Raw genomic sequence first — 16,779 nt, forward strand, 5'->3', positions numbered from 1 at the left:
TACATCATACCTAGCATTTTATAGCATTGCTGGTGTGTGACAGATACCTATAAATGTTTTGTCTAATGCACGAATGGATGATTTGTGTCTGTTCCTGAGTTGTGCACCACTCTGGCTCATAGGTGGTAGTCTCAACATGTAGGCTTGTTTTACAATGTGTTGTATCAGTGATGACTTTCTTCCTCACTATCCCACAGATCAATCTAGCAAACAAACTCGAAGAACCATTTGAGTCATTCATTCTTAGAGGACTTAGGAATTGACTTGCTTTATTTATGTGCATGCCTCCAGTTATAGATTTGTTTCCTTCTACATGTAAGACTTTAAATTTCCAGCATTATATTAGGATATTTAGTGTATGTAATTTGTATCCCAACAACATCTTTACTCTGCTCATTTGATTGATTTATGAGTTTATAACCCATAATTACTATAACTGGCTATCAGTAATTAAACCTTTGGATGGTCGTCTGTCTACAGAGTTGAATAGTTGTTCTCAGTTCTATGCAGGAGTAAAGCAGAACAAAGTCAGATAGCTAAGACAATGAGAAGGCGAACTTATTTTCCTGTAGTTAGAAAGCATAGTAGTAAGTAGAAAAGAACCTTCTGAAATCGTTTTGGGAAAGCATAGAATATTAAATTTCAAAATTAGTCAAATGCCTGAGTGTTTAGGGCCAAACCAAGAGATCCCAGGAAAATCCTGGTGTGTACAGAACAGGAGCTACTGAGCAGTCTCCAGGGAAGTAGGCAGCCTGCAGCTTCTCACCGACTCCAGCCCTAGAAAGAAGCACTTCTGCTGTACTGCATTATGTATGGTCTCTCCAAATGCTGCTGGGCATCCTGAGGCTTGTGCCGCTCACCGCCAACCTGCTCTAGAGAGCACTGAGTGACAGATACTGTAAACATCCTACACTCTCAGCTGTGAAAAGTAAGAAAGCTGGGAGAAGGCTGTTTACTCTCTCTGCCTTGGAAATCAACTAAAGAGAAATGAATTTTAGATGACCTGTGTCTTATAACTAATCTTATCACTGATCTGTTATGAGATCAACTCTAAGAGATAAAAAGGGTGAACTAACTCATTCATGGTAAGAAATGCATGACACTTTGTGAGATCGGTTATTTTTTAACTCTTTAAGAAGAACAGGTTTGGTGGTGTGTCTCTATAATACCAATACTCAGGAGGTTGAGACTGTTGTGTAGTGATTTAAAACCAGATTGGGCTACTATGTCAGATTCTAGGCTTGCCTGGGGTTAGCCTGGGATATATCAAAAAAAAAAAACGTATCTCATAAAAAATTACTATAGAATCATAAGATGAAATAGTAGTTAACCAGTATTCATTTCATGGATTGCTATGGTAGTCTGCTGTATGAAAGCAATAAAACACTAAATGCCAGCACATTATCCCACCAGTCTGTCATTAACTTGGCTAGCATTTTATACACTGAATATATGTTTTTATGATGTCTGGAACTTGGTACTTTATCAGGGATCAGAGGCAGTATAGATCGTCATAGAGAAAGAATGGTATGATAAACAATATGACTAAAGCCTGCTATTTAAAGACAATATAATTATACTCTTCCAGAAAAATTAGGATTGTGGGATACAGTTGGAGAACATATAATGAGAGAATTAATCAGTCTATAGAACTAACTTCCAGGTTCAATTTTAACCTGAAAAATAGAAACCTGATTCTTTTTCCAGTAAGTCATTTAACTTCATCTAGAATTTAGACTTCTCCAAAATGTGAATCTTTTGCTTTAGGCATCCTGGCAAGCATCTGCCACTGAACTACATCCCAAACCCAAGTTTTGCTTTTGTTCTAATCAATATCAAAAGTCTTTTTAGAGATAGTGTAAATAAAGTGTGTTCTTATACAGCAAGCTCTTAAGAGGTTAAAATACTTAATGCTTATGTTAAATTTTATTTGTACATATTTGTTTACATATATAACTGGTATATTAGCATACTTAAGTCATTTAAACTAAGAGACATTCTATTGCCTTAAATATATTAAAATACTTTATTTCCCCTGATCCCTAAATGTAGCATATAAGACAATAAGAAGCATTGCTTCATGTAGATCTAGTAAAAATGTATGTAAATACAGTGACTTCAGTATGAGAGTTCAAAGAAGAATTTAGACAAACTAGTCTTGAAGCAGTTACAGACATTGTTGAAGTACTAGCTAAGCAACTCAGCTTGGATGAGTCATTAACCTTTCTAGGTCTGCCTTTAGGAGTAAACCATTTTCTCCCTCTTAGGTTCTCATTTGTAACAGCATTGAATGTGACATGGCACTTGTATGAGTAAGCATGCTTAGAGGTCAGTGGGGATTTTTTTATCTATTATATATACATGTCACATGTATTTGCTGAAAAGATATTGTCAACCAGTTATATAAAAATTGTATTAAATTTAGTGTATGTAATATAAATGCAAATATCATTGTAACTGTACAAATAAACTTAATTACTTTGAACCTTTGTTTTCAAATTTGTAGCTTTATTGTCACATATGTATATATTCTTTTAAAAATGCTGTGAACACTTTAAAAGAGTAAACTATAAATAAAGGTAATGTTTTATTGGAAAAATAAAACAAACTTTAATCAACAACTTATTGTAAGACTATTGTTTAAAACTCAATAAAAATAAGTGGTTTGCATATTTCATTCATCTATCAATTATCTCTTGTTTTAAATGAGTAAATCTTTAATTCATTAATTGTATGTCTAGAGGCAATCTATTTCTACAAAACTAGTTTGACTTAAATTTCTCAATTTGAGTATAATCAAACTCTTTATTTTGAAATCATAAATAGGTTAATTACAGTATCTGTAACTCTGGCATTGATTAATATAAACAACAAACAAGACTGGGGGTGAGGAAGTGGCATGTTTCTGCACTGCATGGAAAGGTAAAGATAGAACAGATTAGCTCACCTAGCCATATGGAGGCTCTCAACTCCTGGAGGTGTGAAAGAAGCCACTGCTAGCTAGCTCCTGCCTGTGATACCTTAAGGGGTTTCCATAGCCATCTAAAATAAGCATCCTCAGGCCTTTGACATTGCTTAGTTAGTGGGTGAAGGTTTCTGCCACCAAGCCTGATGTTTAATCCCTAAAAACAGCATATTGGAAGGAGGGAACCAACTTCCACAAGTTCTTCTGACCTTCATTTGCATACCAATGTTCACATATACACATTGAGTAATAAATGTAATAAAAATTTAAATTAGTCCACCATCATGTTAAACTTTTGAAATTTAAAATTTCATTAAAATGTAAAATTTCTTAAAAGACAAGGATACAAATAGACTGTCCATTTAGTGTTATTTTAATATTTAGAGTGGTTATTGTAGTTGAAATTTTACTGGAGAGGAGAATGATTTATTATTTTTTAAAATTATCTCTTAAAAGTTTTCATTAAGGAAACATTTCTTCAGTGTCAAATAGCACTTTAATTTTTTTAATCCTACATTTAACCAAAAGAAAAAAATTTGACCCTTTTATAAATCAAATTCCAGGTGTTATCAGGCTTCACAGAGCACTTCTCATCTGGGGACTGTGCGTCTCTATATATAGGTCATTGATATTAAAGTAGCTGAACAATGCCACTTAGCGCTATGTACAGTGCCACTCAGCAATAGACCATCTCAGCCCAGATCACAGCAGAACCAAGATACACAATCTCACACATAATCTAATTCCAGAAGAATGGGAACTACTCATCTATCTTAGTGTACCCCTGGGATACTATGGGCCTGGAAAAGATACATGTGATCTGGGTCATCTAAAAATAATCATAAAGATGAAAATTTCTCTGAGTAGATTGTATGCCTTTAGATATTAGACTCCAGATATTCTACTATGTTGAGTTTTTTCAAAAACTTAATCGTAAAGTTTTGTTGGTTTTGTTTGAATTAAACCTTTAACTTTTAGTAGTGACCTCAGTTTCCTTAAGAGAGGGAAAAGACAGATTCTGTTTTTAAAGGAGTGAATTCCTGATGTGTTAGTTTCCATGATATAGAAATTCAATGTATAACTTTTTAACAAGTTTGTTAAGAGAATAAAAGAAATTTAAACTTTAACTGTGTTTCTTTTTTTCTTTTTTTTTAAAAAAATTTTATTTACTTTTATGTATGAGTGCTCTGCATGAATGCCTGTGAGCCAGAAGAGGGCATCAGATCCCGTTGTAGATGGTTGTGAGCCACCATGTGGGTGCTGGGAATTGAACTTAGGACGTCTGGAAGAGCAGCCAGTGCTCTTAACCACTGAGCCATCTCTCCAGCCCTTAACTCTGTTTCTGAAAGTGTTATTTGGCTCAGAGTGGAAATGCTATTTTAAATTCCAAGGTTTATGAGGGTAAACCCAGATATCTGTGTAGTATGATCATGCTTATCACTTGAGAGTCTGACAACATTCAGGACTTGGTGGCAATGTCATTAAGTTCTTAAAAAGCTATGAGTTTGCTAAGCAGTATTAAAAAACTTTCAACACTAGGCACAGACACCTCTTTCAAAGTACCTGCAGTGGATGACAAGGAAACTCTTCTGAACACAGTAGGTTGTGACAGCAAATAGGAGCTGTACAAACTCAAACCAGACCAACCCCAAAAATGGAGCTTGGTAAGTTGGTTTTGGTTTTTTTTTTCCCCCCTAAGTGTGTATGTAGTACCTGGTAAGTCAACCACAACTTCATTTTAGGCCACACATTAAAGAATAATTGGTCTTGATAGAAGGGAAAAGGGATACAAAGTAGATAAGGAAATGGGGTGGTTGCATGGGTCTGGGAAGGCTTGGAGGAGGTAAATAAGGTCAAATATGAAATGCTTAAAGAACTAATAAAATTTCTTTAAAACCTCATTTAATTTTTAAACTATTTTAGTGTAGTTCAAGCCAGTCATGTATATGTGTAAAAATACCATGCCTCTGATAAGACATGGTTAATTGCATTGCAGTCGGCAGTTATGCTGGGCTGTACCATCCCAATCCACTCCACCACTTTTTTGCTGAGCCATGGCATCTACCACATTGATAATATGCACTGCAGAGTAAGTGTCACAATTATCTGCTATGGACCCCATCTAGGCTTCTGGAATGTAATGTCTCCTATGATTTTGGTGACTATGGTGACTGTTAAAGCCATAGTAGAAGCCAGGCTTGCTTCTTATCATTGACTTGACATTAAGATTCTAAATCCTAGCCGGGCGGTGGTGGCGCACGCCTTTAATCCCAGCACTCGGGAGGCAGAGGCAGGTGGATCTCTGTGAGTTCGAGAGCAGCCTGGTCTACAAGAGCTAGTTCCAGGACAGGCTCCAAAACCACAGAGAAACCCTGTCTCGAAAAACCAAAAAAAAAAAAAAAGAAAGAAAAGAAAGAAAAGATTCTAAATCCTGGGGCTAGAGAGATGGCTTATGCTGGTAAAGCATTTACTTCACAAATATAAGGGCCTGTGTTCAAATCCCTAGAACTAAGAAAAGCCAAGTACAGTAGTGGGTATCTATAATCCCAGTGTTCCCGTGGTAAGATGGGAAGCATAGACAAGGCAGCAGTGAACAAGAGACCCTGTCTCAAACAAGATAGAAGGTGAAGACTGCCAGTCAAGGTTGTCCTCTAAAGTGAGCAGGCATGCACCTGCATACACATACATGCACTCACATCACCCACACATGAATCTAATCAGATTCTGGTGAGGGGTAGATACTTATCAGATAGTTATAGGGACAGGAACCTCAATTCTTGTCCTTGGCCAAAGAGCCAAGTTGATATTCATGAAGAATCTTACATGGTTCACTGTAGCATATATTAGCAAAAAGCACAGAAGTTGTCTTCACCAGACCAGAAACTTCCTGAAGGCAGAAATCTACTTGTATTTGAATATTTAAAGTTCAATACTGATTACTCAGAAATACATCATTATATGACTATAGCACCATTCATGAATCTTAGTGTCCAGTAGTTTCTAATTTGGGGATAGTATAAATAGTGTCCCTATTAGCATTGTTATTCTCAGTGATCGAGGTGTAGAATATTGTATAAGCTTCAATAGGGAAAGTGACAACTGACATGCTGAAGAGTGAAATGTTTTAAAAGGTCAAATGTGGAATATCTATATTATTTGGAAATGGAAAACTTGCAAGTGTTAAGAGATTTTAAAACTACAATAAAGAGCCATATAGGCATAGATGAATATACTACATACTGGGATAAACTATGAAGACAAATATGGACACTTAAAGAGAAAATGAGCAGTTATGTGAAAGACTCTTGCCACAATACAGACTTTAACAAATACATGAAATAACAATTCACAAAAGAAGACATTCACATAACTCTTAAAATATTTAACTGTCCACAAGGTAAGTTGTGCAGTGCTCAGGGCAATATCTCTTGACGGAAGGTTCCACCTTTAAGAGACAGTTCATTGCCTTCTCATAACCACATAGTTTAAAATCTGTGTTGACGTGACATTTGAATTGCATTAAAAGATAATTGGACTATGCCAGTGGAGTCCACAATCCTATTGATCAACTATTTGGTATGTTTATCCTTGAGCATATTATTGCCACTGTAATTGTTAGACTTCTTTTTTTTTTTCTCTAGTGGTGGTATCAAACCTGGGCTTCACACACAAGGGAAGCAAGCTATATCTCTAGCCTAACCAACCATGTACTATTTTGGAATAATATTTGAAGGAAGTGAAATTAGACTGCAATTTTCTTATCCTAATCTAAACCCGTATGAATTACTATATTGTAAAGGGATTGGTCCCTTTCCCTTTGGCCTTCCATAGCAGCTAGGAGCCCTTTGGTGTATATCCACCCACCCCCCAAGCAGAAACAGTAGAGTGCAGTTGTCTTTTTCCTTTTTGATTTTTTCAGACTGGGTTTCTCTGTAGCTTTGGAGCCTGTTCAGTAACTCGCTCTGTAGATCAGTCTGACCTCAAACTCACAGAGATCTGCCTGCCTCTGCCTCCCGAGTGCTGGGATTAAAAGTGTGTGCCACCACCACCTGGTGTAGTTGTCTTTTTTTTTAATACTGTAAACTTTGTTATAAAATATTTGTATATACATAAAAACAAACCCAAAGTAACCAAACTACACAAATTTATGAACTTAAAACACAGTTAGAAATGGCATTTAAAATTGAAGCTGTAGAACTTCACATTATATTTCATAACTTTCAGTATTGTATATATTTTGTGGACTTACCCACCACCAAAAACAAAAGTCCATAAAACTAGAGGAACTATTACTAGCTTAATAACCTCATTCATAATTTGTGTCATTACTTGTATTTAGTACTTCCTCATTCCCTTATATTTAGTTTTTCTTATTTTGCTTTCAATGTTTTCTTTGTAGTTCTATATGTGTGTATTGATTTTAATTTTTCTTTTATTTTTAATTTCATAGGGATAAACAGAATTTTTTCATACAATATATTCTGCTTATGGTTTTCCTTCCTCCAGTCTTTCCAGATCCCCTGGCTGTGGTTGTCTTTATTGATACGGTCATGAGTAGACATTGCTGAGAGATACAATAATCTAAAAAGTGATGGTGCAGCAGGTCATTTTCAGCTCCTAATTCCTTGGCAGCGTCACGTTTTCCCCTTCCTTGGTGTCAGGGACAGGGAGCAGGCATCCTGAGAGATAAGAGTAGAACAGGGAGTGGGAATAACAATGAAACAATGTCTCTTCAAGGCTGTATTAAATTGCAGTCATGTTCAGTGATTCACAATACTCAACTTGTATGGAGATTAAATAGCTTTTTACAATCAGGAATAAAATAGCTATAAACCTCATAAAACCCAGGAATCTAGAAATCAAGCTCTACAATTCAGGGTTGTTCATATGGCTCCTAACTCAGGCATTGCCTTTCTATCTTAGAAACCAGCCACAGTTACTTTGTTTTATTTCTAATCTTTACATGGAAAATGACCCATATTAATGAGGTATGTATTCAGTGATAATGTCTATTTTGCATAATGTTCAAATCTACTTTCTCATGAAAACAAAATCAGCGCTTTTGTCAAATGTATACAGATCTTCAAGATATTAAGAACTTAACCAATTACAATTGTCATTTACTTATATCCTGTTTACCTGAAAATGATCTTCAAAGACCATGTAAAAGGAATTTAATACTCACGATAGCAGCTCTCCATGTGTTCAGTTGGTTCTACATCTCCACTCCTGTGTGCGCATGTCACATTACAGATTTGAATGTTGTCATGGTTAATATTGTTTGTGAACTTGACAGATTTAAAGTCACCATGAAAACAAACTTTATGGCATGGTTGTAAGGGACTCTCTAGATCAGCTTAATTGAGGCTGGAAAAGCCTCCAGCTCTAAGAGGCACTATTCCAGACACTGAGGTCATAGACTAGATAAAAGGAAGAAAGGTCTGGGGAACCGCATCCACCTCCCTCTGCTTCCTGACAGCACAGTGTGAGCAGCTCCCTCATGCTCCTGACACTGTGCCCTCCATACTACAGAGGGCCATACCCTCAGACTGCACCAAAAATAAAGCTCTCCAGCCTTAGAATACTTTTGTCAAATTTTGTTTTAGTAACAGAAAAGTAACTAATATAAAAGTTATTTTTTTTTCCTAGAACACAAAATGTCAGGCAACAGCAGGATGAGTTACCCACATTGTAAAAAATACTCAGTATGGCTCACTGGAAAACTCAAGATGGTCTGCACTGTGGATGTGGTGAGGCTTAGCAACCAAGAATATACCTACCAAGCTGAAGACAGAGTGACAAACTATTCCTTACTTCTTTTTGTTGCTGTGATAAACAATGACCAAGAGCAACTTTGGGAGGGCAGGGTTTATTTCAGCTCATACTTCGGGGTCACAATCTATCACTGAGGGCAGAAACAAAACATAGAGGAATATTACTGACTCATGCTCAGTCTTAGACAGCATAGACTCTCCTGTCTAGGGTGGTGCCATCCACAGTGCGCAGGCCCCCCAACATCAATCATCAATCAAGACAATCTCTCAGACATGGGCATGGGCCAATCTGATCTAGGCAATTCTTCAATTAATCTTCCCTCTTCCCAGGTGACTCTAGGTTGTGTCACAATAAAAACCTGGACATGAAAATTTATCAGAAAAACCCTTACAATAAATTATCCTTTTGTGATCTTCCAGCTATCCATTTGACATTTTTATCATCAGTAGGGTTTAAATGATGACTACAGTTTAGAAAGGTAGCCATGATAGTGCATCCTGCCTGGAGGGAGTTGCTGTTATACAGATTCACAGCCATACAAGGCCAATAGCTTTGAAGCCTTTCTAGAAGGCTGAGCTCTTAGCCAGATGGATTAAACTTTGGAACCAAAGCCCAGAGCAGTTACCCAACAGTTAGGCAGCCAGTGCCTCTTCCGCTGGAGAAGAGTCAGCAGGTTAAGGGAAAGGCACCTAAAGCTGTTTTCCCTGGGCTTGAGAAAAAGAAAAAGTGAAAGTGCTGTTTTAAGGCCCAAGAAGGACCACACATCAAGGGAATTTTGAGCACTGCAGTTTTGTTAAATGTGAACCCCCTGCTCTTTGTAAGGCACCTCCTGCTTCTGCCATGCACTGCTAACCCATCCCTTCTTCCCTTGAACCTGCATGGCTGCTGCCGCAGTGTAACTGGCACAAGGAAAGAGGCTCCAGTGACTACATTATGAGATCAAGGCTCATCAGACGACAGTCCAGTCAGATGCATTTGCCACTACCAGTTATAATGCCTATTTGCTTCACTTCTTCTTTCTGGATAAAATGGAAACAGACTCAGCTGAGGGGTGGACACAGGTTTTCTCGTCTCTGTCCCTCAACTGCCTCTTACGTACTCTCAAGAGGCTTGTGAAAGGGATTAAAGTCACGGGGTGAAAATGACAAATAGACACTGTTTCTATTGTCAACCTCCGAAGTTCCAGGAACAGACCGAAAGTTCAGTCTAGGTCTATGAAAATATTAGCGGTGCCAAAAGGCCAGCAGCCAAGATTCGTCTCTTTGTGGAGGAACTAAAAAGCTAGGGGAAAAAAAAAAAACTTTAAATGCTTGGCAATGAGCAAGAGTCATATGAAAAGAGTGAAAAAGAGAGAAGGCCTCTGAATTAGATTTATGAGCTTCTGAAAGAAAGTTTTCTCATGAGCCTGGGCCTTTAAGTGTCAGCTGGCTGAAATGTTAAGACCAGGGGATATTTACAAGATGCCGCTAGTGTGGTGCAGGCAACATAAACCTGAAGTCACTCGGGATCTTTTAGAGAGGCAGCCAATGCTATTGGTTAAAAAACAAAAATGTTTATAATGAACAAATATGTAACTTTGAAAGGCTGTTCTGTTATTCAGAATGTCAATTGCATGACATCCTTTTGAAACGTTTTGGTTTTGAGATTGTAATATAATCACATCATTTTCTCCTTCCCCTTCCTCCCTCCAAACCCTTCCATATACCTACCTTGCTGCTTCCTTTAAAATTCATAGCCTCTTTTTTCATTTGTTGTTATATACATATGTATGTGTATGTGAACACATACATGAATACATACTACGTGTATTCCTCAATGCACAAAGTACATCCTGATCAGTCTGTATGATGTTACTTGCTTCTGTGTCTTCAGGGCTGACCATTTGGAAATGGATAACCAGCTGAAGTGCTGGTTGGAATGTTGGTGTGCTCTCCCCTGGGGAGACTATTTCTCCCATTCTTGCTGTTCCTTGATTTTCTGTAGTTTGGTGAACCATGTGTCACTCTAAGACTTTTTTCAATAAATTTCATAATTCTATTAAGAATGTCATAATTAACCTTTCACAATTTTATGTTTGAGGAAATTTAAATTGGAAACCCCTGTTTTCTCATTTTTAAAGTATTTCAAGTAGCATAGAAAGAAAAACAAATTATAAATTGGATTGAAATTCATGCTAAAAGTTGAAAATGTTTGTATACACTATAATGTAAAAATTTAAAATATGTGATTGAAAGTCACTAAGGCAAATACTTGGGTTTTATTTAGTGATCAAATTATAAGACATAAATAAATAACTCACATGACGCTAGTTAGTAATTTCCTTTTTCACAAATAGTTATAGTTTATCATAAATAAATTCATTGCTGTATTTCTAGAGAGCATCTAAATGATTTTTACCAGACATTCACCTGTAATGACAGGAAATAAACAGTAGAGGGCACTTTGGTTCTCTAACAAAATTGTTACAAAATCTTTTGTAAATCAGCAAAATAGAGGGTACAGTTTGGACAACATGGTAGGCTTAGACTTAAAGAAAGATATAAAACAAGATTCTTCACTTGTTGTAGCCAAAGCAAAAATAGCTCAGGCTAGCTGAAGTATCTTTCTTTAGTCAGGCCTATAAGAAAATTGGCTGCCCCATGGAAGAGAAAGGAAAACTATTCTAAGGACTACAAATTGAGGTTCCATCATTTCAAGAATATTTCATTAAAAAAAAAAAAACTCACATTCAGTTCAAATTTGCCTGGCATACTAAATGTTTCTGGCATACTAAATGTTTCTGATTTAAATCAGTAAGATCGAGCATGATAGTGGTGGCACACACCTTTAGTCCCAATACTCGGGAGGCAGAGGTAGATGGATCTGTGTGAATTGGAGGGCCAGCCTGGTCTACAGAGCGAGTTCCAAAACAGCCAAGTTCCAGAACACCCAAGGCTACACAGAGAAACCCAGTCTGGGGGGGGGGGGAACAGCAAAATAAATAAATATAAAATAAAAAACAAAAACAAAATCAGCAAACTCATTAGTTGTTGTGTCTTGCTGTGATAAAACAGTAGCCAAAACCAGTTTGTGGATGAAAGTGTTTGTTGGCTCATAGGTTATAGTCCATCATCAAGGGAAGTCAAGAGAGGAACTCCAGACAGGAGTTGGAAGCAGAATCTAAGGGAAGAATGCTGCTTGCTGGTTTGCTCCTCTGGTTTGCTAACTACCTTTCTAATACAGCCTCGTCCCAACTGCCTAGGAATGCCACCACCCACACTAGGCTGACCTCTTCTGTGTCACTTAGCAATCATGAAAATGCCCACACATATGTGCCCACACCCCAAACTGATAAAGCCAATTCCTTTAAGATTCCCTCTTTGTATATAGGCCTAGATTTGTGTGATGGCAACAAAAACTAATCATGACATTCCCATTATCCAGAATTTGAAGACATAATTTGCATGTTCTAGCTGCATAAGAAGTAATGGTAAGTAACAGAGTACATTTCTTCTATTTTGGTTTGACACTCCTAATATTTGGCCTGAATTTAGAAATGTTCATTTTCCTTTAGAATCATTCTTTATTAACACCTTTGTCATTTTGTTCATTAATCATTATTTTATGGGGCAGGCACTTCTTTGTACCACCTACAAATCTATTCTACTGTTATGTACACACCAGCAATATTATATGGGCTCATGGGATTGCATTGATATATTTATGCATATACATGTAACAACAGTAAAGAGTCTGGACTAGCTGAAGACATACACAGGCCTGCCCAGGGTTTTGCAGTGCCAGGTGGGTAGGTGCTGTTATGGTGAGCAAATATTTGGTGGAGAAATGGAAGAGAAAGAGAAGAGCGGTTCATGTGCTGTGGAAAGAAGGCAGTACTGAAGAAGCGAAGGCAGTGAGGAGCAGGCTGATGTGGGTGGCTTGCTTGCCATGCAGGGCCAGGGTAACATCTGGGCCTGGGCTACTGCCAAGGACCATGTCTGGGTCAGTGGCCCTATAGTTGCCAGGGTCTGTGCTGATTGATGTCTATAGCTCCTGAAACCATCTAAGGCCATGCCAATGCCAGAAGTCTGGGCCACCCACCTGGGGCCATATTGGTATCTGAAGGCCAGGCGCCCCTGGGGCCATACTGATCTGGGTAGCCTGTGCTGCCACCAGGGCTATGGAGATGTCCAGGCCCAAGCTGCTGCCAAGGGCTATGTCTGCATTTGCAGTCCTGCTGAAGCTGGGGTCTATGTTGATGTCCATGTTACCACAGGGGCCCATTGGAATCATGCATGTTGAAATCCGAGGGCCATGCTGAGCCAGCCCATGCTTCGCTGGGATAACAGCTTTGTGCCTTGCTTGACACTGCAGCTGGAGAGCTGACCCTTCCCATGATGAGAGAGATAGACCTCCCTGTACTGGGGAGAGATAATCCCACCCCTCACCAAGGGTGTAGGAAAGCTGGCTCCTCTCTCTCGCCTGAGGGTGTACTTAGTCCCAGAGGCCCAGACTGACTCGCTCAGCTACTACCCAGACCCACATACTGGGCCTTGGGTTGACACTCCCTAACATCTACCCCATTTATGGCTTGCTGGAGCAAGTGAAAGGACTTGTGAAAGTTGTGCGTAAAGACAGCCACAGGATCGCCTTGACTCTGGGCAACAATAGAAATTCCAAGAGGAGCCGGGCGGTGGTGGCGCATGCCTTTAATCCCAGCACTCGGGAAGCAGAGACAGGCGGATCTCTGTGAATTCGAGACCAGCCTGGTCTACAAGAGCTAGTTCCAGGATAGGCTCCAAAACCGCAGAGAAACCCTGTCTCGAAAAACAAAAAACAAAACAAAACAAAACAACAAAAAAAGAAATTTCAAGAGGAATTTTGGTGAGAGTCCAGTATTGATGGTATGTCAGAGGCCAGAGGTCTTGAACCAGACCAATGACTCATTGCAATAAATATTTGTAGGAGGGGTTGACTGAACAAAAAAATATTTGTGACATATTGAACCTCCCAATGCCACTAGGCCAGATGAACAGGTTTGGAGAATTGGGAAAGATAAACAGTCAAGAAGACAAAACAGCAACCTATAGAATAGGAAAAGATCTTCACCAACCCCATGTCAGACAAATGACTGATCTCCAAAATATACAAAGAACACAAGAAACTTGACATCAGAAGAACAAGTAATCCAATTTTAAAAAATGGGATACAGACCTAAGCAGAGAGCTACTAACAGCCAAATCTCAAATGGCTGAAAGACATAAGGAAATGCTCAACATCCTTAGCCATCAGAGAAATGCAAACCAAAAGAACTCTTAAATTCCATCTTACACCTGTAAGAATGGCCATGATCAAAAACACTGATGACAACTTATGCTGGAAAGGATGTGGGATAAGGGGAACATTCTTCCATTGTTGATGGGAATGCAAGTTGGTACAGTCTCTTTGGATATCAGTATGGCGATTTCTCAGAAAAAAAAAAAAGACATCTTTAAATTTACAGGCAAATGGATGGATCTAGGGAAAAAAGTATATTGAATGAGGTAACCCAGACTCAGAAAGATAAATATAATGTACTCACTTATAAGTGGCTTTTAGACATAAAGCAAAGAAAAACCAGCCTACAATTCACAACGAAGAGGACCCTAAGAGAGACATACATGGATCTAAATAAGAAAGAGAAAAAGACAAGAGCTGAGTAAACTGGGAGCATGGGGTTCATGGAAGAGAGGAGGGGAAGCAAAGAAAAATGTATAGCACAATAAAAACAAAAGTGAAAAAAATCACTATCATTATATGAGGTTCAATATGTGAAAAAAATGATGGAGAAGTTTTTTGTTTTGTTAATTTTGGGGGGAGGTTGTTTAGGAGGGGTTGGTGTAGGATTGGGGGACAGATATGGAGGGACTAGGAGGCGAGTGGGATTGGGGTGTATGATGTGAAATTTCCAAAGAATCACTAAAGAATTGTTATTATAATAATAATTTAAAAAGCCATGAATTTAAAGGGGAAAGAGAACAAAGAGGAGATATGGGAGGGGCTGGAAGGAGGAGAAAGAAGGTTGAAATGATGTAATCGTATTTTAACTCAAAAGTTAAACAAGGAGGGGAGTAGAGAAAAATGTAGAGCTCAATAAAAATCAGTTTTAAAAAGTTAGAGTTAAACATGAAAATGTGAGAGAAAACTTGACAAAGAAGATAATATACAATTAAATCTAAATTATATTGTTCCATGTATAATTGACCTTGGGAAAATCACTACAATTTCTTGGACCTCAGTTTTAACATTTTATAAATGAAGTTCTATATTTATTACCAACTCTACAATATCATCCATTCTTACTCTGTGTATTATTCTATGAGATTTAATGATCTGTGCCCTGCTTCTCAGCACATTTATCAAGACTCTTATTCTAGTAAGTTGAAAGATCCACTTGAGTTTTGATTTTTTTTAAAAAAAGATATGGAGCTATTGTTAAAATGTACATTTTACTCAAAATGAGCATCCACTTCAGGAGGCCTGAGCACCTTCAGAAATCAATCAGTAGATTCCACAAACCACATGTCAAGAATTAGCAAGAGAGGTTCAAATTACACGATTACTACATCTCTGGGAGCAGAGTACAGAAACTCTGTGTGATATGCTTGGGTCAACGTGAGCAATAAGCTGTAAGACACAAAAGAACATTTCCAAACCCAATAAAAACTTTGTTATGCAATTCCATAATAATATGCCCATTTTCTGCTTGAGCCAATAGGTAGTTATCTACAGCCTTGTACTTACACCCTTTCCTGTGTGAAGTACTTCAGTAGTTTGAGTTGCTGCTGACCCACTGATGAGACACAGGAACTCCTACAGAGCTGACAGACTGGAGAACTTCGCTTGCTGACACCCCACATCCGAGTCCAGTGGTGAGGGCTCTGTCTACTTCTATTATATTCCTTAGTGAAGAAAATGATTTACCACTAATGTTACCTAAGACTAGTCCCGTCTGAAGACACTTACCACTGCTGAGCAACCAAACTAAAACAGCTAACTAGCAAAAAGGCCAGACACCAAGATTCATTAGGAACTTAGTAAAAATGAAAAAAAAAATCAGTATTCAGAGATTATTCTCTAAGATATTTGCATACATCTTGTATCACCAGTCTTATTTGCTTCTGGTAAGAAAGGTAGAGGTGAGATATAAGCATTTGTTCATTCTTATGAGAAGGACTTTGGTTCAGACCAGGAAATGCATTGAATATTAGTTTCTTGAACCTACTGAACCATCAACATTTAGTCAATGTAAGAGCTGAAATTGATCATTCCAACTCTGTTGAACACAGCCCCCATATTTTGTTGAGCATCTCACTATCTGGCCCACACCACATATTAACCTCCTTTCCATCTATTATCTGCCTTACATCCATGATCAATGGACAGCTGAGCATTCCTTAAATCTTAGAGTCTTTGTGATGTAATATAACCCCAAACCAAAAAGCCCTTTCTCATCACTTTACCTGGGGAAATCCTGTGTGGTTCAAATCCTTAGCCTCTAAACCACCTTCTCCGTTTAAGCTTTGGTTAGTTAACTTCTGCCTACCTCCTGCAAGCAAAAGTAACCATTCCTCACTTCGAACCATATGCCTGATGTTTACCATAGCTTATATCCTTCTTTCCCACAGTACTGTGCATTCCTAGAAGGCTGGACTAATTCCTTTTATATCCCCAGCTCCTAGAACAATGTTGGCACATAGTAAGAAATAGGTCAACATTTCTTGAAACATGCAAAGGAGAGATTCTAGCTGGCAGGCTTTTGTGATAGTCCAGTCTTCCTAAATTCAGAAAGTGGAACTATGGGTGAAATGTAAAATCATTGATATACAATAGAGTCAATTAGCTGAGTTATTAAATATAGAACAAGAGATAATAAGAACTGAAAGATGATTATAGCCACATTTCCTAGCTAAAAGGACTAAGAAAATCTATAGGATATAGATATAGATAATAAGAACTGAAAGATGATTATAGCCACATTTCCTAGCTAAAAGGACTAAGAAAATCTATAGGATATAATA

This window comes from Chionomys nivalis, chromosome 19, assembly GCF_950005125.1.
Source record: "Chionomys nivalis chromosome 19, mChiNiv1.1, whole genome shotgun sequence".
NCBI lineage: Eukaryota > Metazoa > Chordata > Mammalia > Rodentia > Cricetidae > Chionomys > Chionomys nivalis.